The 8,508-nt window shown below is 37.9% G+C and overlaps 2 long non-coding RNA genes across 2 annotated transcripts in view; one reads left to right on the top strand and one right to left on the bottom strand.

Annotated features, from left to right (window-relative positions):
* The window catches only part of LOC143725878 (uncharacterized), a 434,149-nt gene that overhangs the window by 340,681 nt on the left and 84,960 nt on the right, over positions 1–8,508 (bottom strand). The gene's annotated exons all lie outside the window — the stretch shown is intronic.
* LOC143725879 (uncharacterized) lies at positions 4,746–6,253 on the top strand. The gene is made up of 3 exons (XR_013198354.1): positions 4,746–5,107; positions 5,816–6,054; positions 6,143–6,253. It is a non-coding gene; the product is annotated as an uncharacterized LOC143725879 (long non-coding RNA).

Here is an 8,508-nt window from a genome sequence, read left to right as displayed (position 1 = left end):
ACATACAGACAGACAGACTTACAGACTTATATCGGTAAAATAAGCACACACTGGCTTTTGCCGGTCTAGCCGCTGGCAGTGGCCATTCCCCCTCTCTCACTGCAGCCACCATCCAAAGACATGCAGATTAGGAGAATAGGCTCTATGCACGAACGCTGCTGACGTATTTCCGGTAGAATCTCAACCAGCGTATTTACTTCCGCATAGCACAATCTATAGCAAAGTGTACTAGCAGCAGCAAAACTTTAGGCTTCCAACGCAGCACCGTATGTAACTGGGCGGGGGGGGGGGAGACAAAACGCGGAAGCGATCGTGTATAGAGCCTATTGCAGTCACTAAATTGACTTCAGGTGTGTAAGTGTGAATATGTGTGAGTGTTAGATTGAAGGATAGATGGATAGATATACATACGATTGGACTATTACTCCTGACCGAAGAAGCCAGGGTTACTTCTTCAATGTCAGATCCTGATGAGTCTATATAGAAGTCCTCTCTAATTGTTACAAAATAGGTATAAAATTGAAAAATATATTTATAATTAGCATATTTTACTCAACATTTTAACAATTTAGAAAATAAAATACATCTTCAGAATTTCAGCAATACATAAAACACGTCTTGAAATGGCATCTTGCATTTAAAAACACTTATAATCATAAAACTAGCATTTATACAGCTGGGGTGTACTTACTCTGGGATTGTGTTGGCATGGGCATTGGCGTGGGCTGCATGGCTGCCACCTGTGGAGGTGCTTTCAGTGGTGCGGGCTGCATGGCTGCCACCTGTGGAGGTGTGGGCTGCATGGCTGCCACCTGTGGAGGTACTTTCAGTGGTGCGGGCTGCATGGCTGCCACCTGTGGAGGTGCTTTCAGTGGTGCGGGCTGCATGGCTGCCACCTGTGGAGGTGCTTTCAGTGGTGCGGGCTGCATGGCTGCCACCTGTGGAGGTGTGGGCTGCATGGCTGCCACCTGTGGAGGTGTGGGCTGCATGGCTGCCACCTGTGGAGGTGCTTTCAGTGGTGCGGGCTGCATGGCTGCCACCTGTGGAGGTGTGGGCTGCATGGCTGCCACCTGTGGAGGTGCTTTCAGTGGTGTGGTCAACCTGGCAAGGAAATTTTTAAGGAAATTGAAATTACTGGAAAAATCATTCAGACATAATCATATACATTACATTGACAGAGGAGAGAGTGAAAGTGAAGGATTTGTTGTATATTTTTGTGCTTAAATTAAGATTTCAAACTAGCTGACTATCCTATAAGTGTTTGTCACACAAGTTTCATCTCATGATACAGATTTAACAAGCAAAGGCCTATGGGAAACTACAACCATACTTTGAATATTTTTAGTATTGTACTGAATATTTGACTCACCTTCAGACGAATATAAAGGGCAGATCTCCCCAATATGGAGGACCAAACCTGCATAAATTAAAAATGAATAAATGTAATAAATGGATAAATAAATGTGATAAATGGATAAAAAAAATTGATAATAGAAAAATAAATAAAGGAATAAACGACTTGATAAAATAAATATGATTCATTTTTAACCAAATTTATTGTTGTATTATTTTTTACCTTAATGTATTATTTTCTGCTTTTATACATTTAAAAAAAAAAAATCGTTTTAGCTTTGATTTATTCGTTAATTATTTATTGATTTACTTTTTATATTTATATATTTATTCCTACATTTATTGTTTAGATTAATTTATTTATGCATTCATTTATTTATAGATTCATTTATTTCCACATGTATTTATTTTTAGATTTATTTATTTATTGATTCATTTACTTTTACATTTCCGTGTGTAACATGGAAATGAGGAAGGAGGTCCTTGTGTAGCTTCAGTGCATCATTGGTTGAGAGCTCACGAACAGAATCGTCAGGCCAGCTAATCGACAGTGAGGAGATTTTTCAAAGAAAATGGCGGCAAGAAATAATTCGTTGTCCAGTTTGTTACGGGATGTGGCAGATCAGCTGGAGAGTTGTAAGTCATTTTCACCTAATCGCATTATGCAGACATATTTTTTAGCGTCAACTATTTTTCCAGAAATAATAACACGAAGCTGAAACTACTATGTGATCCCTCTCAGCAGCATCTTCGTCATCCCTCTCAGCAGCATCTTCGTCATCCCTCTCAGCAGCACCGTCATCGAGTGTGGAACCGTCGACGTCAGACGCTGGGTTTATGACACCCAGAGTCAGACACCCAGTGGATGGTTGGTTTTCTAGTCTAATGACTGTTCTGTTATAATAACTGACTAGATCTTGACTGTAAATAACTGAAATGGTTGCGTTTCTCAACCACCAATGGCTTCTATGAAAATCGAGCCCCAAATCCATCAACCGGAAGTTGAAGGCCTGTCTCTTTTTGTTAAATGTCAGTTTTAATGATCAATAATATCCAGTATAAAAGTATAAGTAGCCTAAAAGGTAGAAGCTATAATGAGAAATAAAGCAAACAATTCAGTCAAACATAAGTAAGCTCTCTAATAGGCTTTAAAGTTATATAGCCTAAATATAAAGTTATGAAACTTCACTTTGCCCCCCAGCCAAAACGATTTGCCATGGAACAAACTAACGTTATAGATGAATGAGACCAAAGATCGATTTATACACAAGACGAATTATACGCATAGACAGTATATCGAACCTTTATTACAGACTCAAAGTCTAAGAAAAAAAAAGAGAAAGAAAAAAAAGGAAAAACCGACATTGAACAACATATACAACCCATACAATCCATCACAATCCATAAAATTTTGTCATCATAGAGTTACAAAATACACCAGTACCAGTGTCTCCACAGCTTTGACTGATACCGTGTAGTACGAACCCTTATATTAGATAAACCCACAATGATTTCATTTATAGAAGCATTAAGCCGGCAGATAAATCTATACATAAGTTTACGTAACAGTGTTTTAAAAGTGATTACTCTTATACTCACAAACATTTCACTTGCACTATGACATCTAGGTCTCTTTAGTAAAATTCTATTAGCATCGTTATAAGCCACTTGCAGCTTCTGTAAACTCGATGTTCTGTAGTTACACCACAAATGAGCAGTATATAATGCTGTACAATATGTTTTAAAAAGTGACACCTTCACCTCATCTGAACAGAAACTAAACTTACGCAACAGTATATTTGCCCGCATATACATCAGGCGGCGTTGCCTTTCAATATCCTCATCATCTGTCATGTGCTCAGTGATATTTCCAAGGTATTTTATTTTCTCACACACCGTGAGACTCTTGTTAGACAACTTAAAAACTGGAAAATGTATACTTTTATCCTCCTTAGTTCTGCAAGTCATAACCATACTCTTATCAGGATTATATACAGTATCTTTTTCAATACCGTAATCAGAACACACGTTTAAAAGCTGTTGAAGACCAGCACTGCTTGGACTAAACACCACAAGATCATCTGCATACATAATATGATTCACTAAATTATTCCCAATCATACAACCAGTTTTACAAACATTCAAACGTTCAGACAGCTCATCCATGTAAAGATTAAACAAAATTGGGGACAAAATCCCTCCTTGTCTCACACCGTTACTAACCCCAAAAGGGGCAGAGACCTTGTTGCCCCATTTATCTCGCATTGACTGGTGGGCATACCAATAAGCCAAGATTCTCACAATGTATTCTGGTACCCCTCTTTGTCTCATTTTAAAAAATAGCTTAGCATGGTTAACCCGATCAAAAGCTTTAGATGCATCAATGAAACACATAAAAACTGATGAATTTTTATCTCTATACTTCTTTACAATTTCCTTTAATGCATAGATGCAAAGATCGGTACCATGTTTAGCCTTAAAACCAAACTGGTTGTCTGTAGAATTAATAAACACATTTAACCTATCTAACAAGATTTTTTCCAATACTTTAGACAAAATACTAGCTAAAGCTACAGGTCTATAATTATCTAAGTTACCCACCATTCCAGCTTTGTTTTTAATAACTGGTACCAATAAGATAGATTATAGATTATACGTCATGTTTATCCACTAGACTAGAGACATCAGAGCCAGCAGCAAACATCAGAAGCACTAGCCGAGGAAAAGCTGTTCCAGTTGGGGTTAATGAGCGTGTTCACCCGGTGATCGCCTGGATCTCACAACTCTGAAAACGTCAGATACATTTTTCAAATAGGTGCTATATTTATAAATAAACCACAGATTTGAGCTGTAAACAACTACATTATCCCCTGAAACACTCTTAAAATTACATTTCATGACACAATAACAGTAGTATTTTGATATTACGCGGGTTTTCTCCTCTGCTATATTACTGGTTGGTGCGAGATGCATTCTGGGATACCTGTATCTTTTAAATTTATAAACATCATATGTGTAATTCAGGGCACAATTCAAACGAAATCAAAATATGTCTTCTCTCGCCATTGGGCTACTGCTCCCATCAACTCAAATTTGCATGCGGCTAGGGTCAGGACAGACCCTGTCAACAATAAGGCCGCGGTTAGCTACTTGATTTTTCGGTTCTTCTCATGATTGTCAACTGGGCAAAAATAAAAATGAAATCCAGACACAGTATCTGATTGATGAGGTTATAAAGAATGAACTTCTGTAAATGAGTTATGTTACATACCTGCAAAATAAACGTTTAATGTTTTGTAGTAAGTTACTTGGATCATAAAATTGTCATAGAAAATGTTTAATACAATATTATAGAAATTAGTGGTAATTGTTCATTAGTGTGTTTTTTTTATGCCAGCTAAAAAGCAATAGAATAAGAAAAATAAAACGTCAATTTGACAAAGGTCAGACATTTTTTTATTGAACTTCTGTTACTATTGTCCCCTTCACTTCTAAAGAAATATGGTGGTGATGGCTGGTTTGTTTACTTTCCTACACGTTCTAGCTGAAGTTGCAAGACTATTTACACCTTACAACAGAGGAAGAGGATTTGCAAGACGAACAAGCTTGCCTGTGATGAGTCGAGCAGTATCCTGCAGCTTTACCCATAACTTCTGTTGTCTTGATGACAAAAATGCAGATTTAGTACCCAGTCGCTGTGCAAAAGACAGATTGTTCTTTGCTGGGTTAGGGGAGAAACGTGTCACCTGTCGAGGTATGTAAAAAAGCAGCTTATTGGAATGTTATTGTTTAAAAGCAAGGTTTTCTTGACCACATTTGGATTATTAATTAAGTATCGTCTTTACTGTTAAAGGGATACTTAAGCCAACAATTTTTACTTTCTTTGTTCTGCTGAACACAAATAAATAATTAGAAGAATGCTTGTAACGGTTTGGCACCATTGTCTTGGCACCATTGTCACCAGCAAACGGTTTGGGGCACCATTGTTTTCTATGTCTGTTGCCTTTGGCTTGCTCAGTTGGGGACATTTGGGGACATCCAATTTAAATGAATCAATCAACAATACTATTGATCAGCCTTACCAAATGTGGACGTTACCGAATTTGTTTTTTTTCCACTAGAAACAAACCTTATTGTATTAAATAAATTTAATACTGTGAAGCTGCTTTGATACAACCTGTATTGTGAAAAGCGCTATACAAATATACGTGACTTGACTTGACTTCTATAGACAAAATAATATGGTTCTCAGTGGTGCCCCGAAACTGTTGGTTGCAAATATTCTTTTAAAAACATTCCTTTAAAAAAATAGTACTGTCTGTCATTAGTAATTTTAAATAAAATTTTAACAGAAGTTGTCTGGAGCTTTAAAAACTGAACTCTAAGTCAAAGATAAGTGATAACTGTCAGCTTTGTCCCAGTATCTTACAATTTCATCTTTTTATTATTATTTTTATTAAAGGGTGCCATGCAGATCCCCAAAAATTTAAGGATGTCATCTTGGAGGCTTTTCCAAAACTCAGACAAGGTGGTGGGTTTGAGTTATTAAAAATATCTGGGAACACAAGGAGCCGTTATCTCAGCCTGATACCCTGTCCAAATGAGGGATACAATGTTAAGTATTTGAAAGATCCTCAAAACCAAATTGGTCATGCAACCATTTTCATTCGTCCACTTCAACGTAACATTGAAGTTGAACCAGTAAGTTACATAGTTTCAAACAGGGAATGTTTTAACATTTACATTAAACATGAATGACATGCTATTTTGTTGTGATGTTTTCTTGCAGGCGAGTCTTCCTAGCAGAGATGAGTTGATTGGACCACCTCAGAAATGTGTTGTGTGTGGAGATGAATTTTCCTTTGCAGCTATCAAGTCTCACAGTGATGAGTGCGGGAGGTATTTTAGTTGTTTTTTTTATGTGTAGTCTCTTATGGAAATGTTTATTTATCCTTGTTTTGGGTTTACAGGACAGAACTATTATCTATTGAGTTACAGTAGACTTTGTCAGTTTGAACCAGTCAATGTATATATAAACCCTCCTAGTTACTAAAATGTCATTATTAGGCCTATTGCCTATAATGCCTATTGTAATTGTACTGATTTTTATTATTATTATTTTACCCTAAAACGCATCGTGCAGCCCAAACCCTAAGAGCTGGAGCCTTGAAACTTTGACAGATGGTAGTCCTCAATTTGGGGAGAACCTTTCAAAGTATGACCCCAATTGGCCAATAGGTGGCGCTATAACACAAAAAACCATATAAACACCTGACTGTTTGTCCGATTGACTTGAAATTTTGTATACAGTGTCTTGGCCCAAGGTGCTAGCCTGGCAAGCCAGACCTACATCAAGATGTTAGGTCTGGCAACTCACCATAGACACGGCTCAATCCGAGCGGCGGGATAAACGGCTGTCTTTCAAATTCCCTCTGCACGCAATAGGACTGCGCTTCAACCAACCAGAGCGCTTTCCCAACAGCGGAGCTAACGTTACTTAGCTGATGGATTCAACTTTTGCCATTCCTGGTCGGCAAAACTACGAACACATCTTCCTTTTTTAAGAAAGACTTAAGTCTGTTCTTCTTTTCTCAAAGAAAAGCTTAAATCCAAGTCCTCCAGAGTCGCGGCCAAAGCCGTTTCGAAAGACCGCTGTTCGTCATCAGCCATTCTTTGTTTTCAAGTAGCAGCCATTCACACGGAAAGAACCGTCACAACTCTGTCGTCATTATGTTAAGCCCGCCCCGCCTACTCTATACACGATGTGATTGGCCTGACCCAATTTAGGTTTTTCCAGCTCGAAAGTCTACGGAGAGTTGCTAGACTGACCCTGGCTGCAAAATACATTTTGCTTTTTCTAGGGTGCGTCTAGATTTCTAGGCTAAGGTGCCATATATGTCTAAAAGGATATTGGCTTATCTCGAAAAACATGGCCGCCATCGGCCAATGAAGTTTGAGCACCTATTAGACAAGGTTAACGGTGGCCAATCAGAACGAAAAATCGATGGACAAGTTCGGCTCAAAGCCCTAGAGGTCTGTAAGAATTTTAAAAGAAATCGGCCACTAGTTGGCGCTAACGAGTTTTAAGGCTGTAATCATGTGGTGTTACAAATATCGTCACAAAATGCTTATCATTTGATAGATCTCCTCATGTTGAAGAACTTTGCCTCAAGAATCACTGCTGTCAATCAAACCGTTCATTAAATATTCGCGAATATGTTTAAAACCTACTTTTGCGAACTAGTCCTTGGTTTTTCGCCGACCCAACCCAGTCTAGGACAACTCTCTGGACTCTCTAGATCAATAATTATCGAAAAAAAGTTGAACTTTTGCATTTGGATGGCTATAACAGGTAGCCTAGAAATCTAAAAAAAACAGAACTTCACAAAAATTGGTGGGCATATGTGACATAACGTATTAAACAATCCTGGAAAGTTTTATGGAGATCGGACCATAGGTGGCGCTGTAACTGTCAAAAAGCTTTGAAAAGCATACATTTCCTATGGTAAATTGCCTGTATTGGCTGTAAATGGACTTTTCCATCTATTATTTCAGTGGTTTAAAGCTTGCTAAATAAAACTTAATGTCTTTTGATGCTTGTGCACCATGGTATAATATAGCACCATGGTACAATAATACCACGTATGTTTTAAAGAGAGAAACCCGTAATTTAGATATAAATATATTTGACTTGACTTGACTTGTGTGCTTAAAGGCCTTAACTGCTTGAACACCGCTAAATGCTGCTTGCAGCTTTAATTGTTGTTGTTGTTGTTTTTAAACCCTTTAAAGGGTAAATACACCCAAAAATGAAAATTGTATTAATTACTTACCCTCATGTCTTACCAAACCCATAAGTTTTTCATTTATCTTCACAACACAAATGAAGATAAATCTGACTGTCCCTCCATTAGACAGAATAGTGTCCATTGAGAACTCATATTTCATTAAAAAGATCTTCATTTGTGTTCTGGAACAACATGAGAGGGATGAATTGATGACAGAGTTTTCATTTTGCCTTTGAACAGTCTGTGTTTACCTCTTTTCTGAAGGTCAGTGGAGGTCAGTGGTGGTCAGTGGTGAGGTAGTGAGTGAGAGAGCAACAGAAAGGGCCACTTCAAGCAGCACTGAAAGTACATTTGTGAGGCAGGAAAG

This window comes from Siphateles boraxobius, unplaced genomic scaffold (genome assembly GCF_051911475.1).
Source record: "Siphateles boraxobius isolate OS27281-9 unplaced genomic scaffold, OSU_SipBor_1 77, whole genome shotgun sequence".
In the NCBI taxonomy this organism is placed as follows: Eukaryota; Metazoa; Chordata; class Actinopteri; order Cypriniformes; family Leuciscidae; genus Siphateles; species Siphateles boraxobius.
Note: the sequence above shows the minus strand (reverse complement) of the source record. Positions and strands in the feature narration are given on the sequence as shown.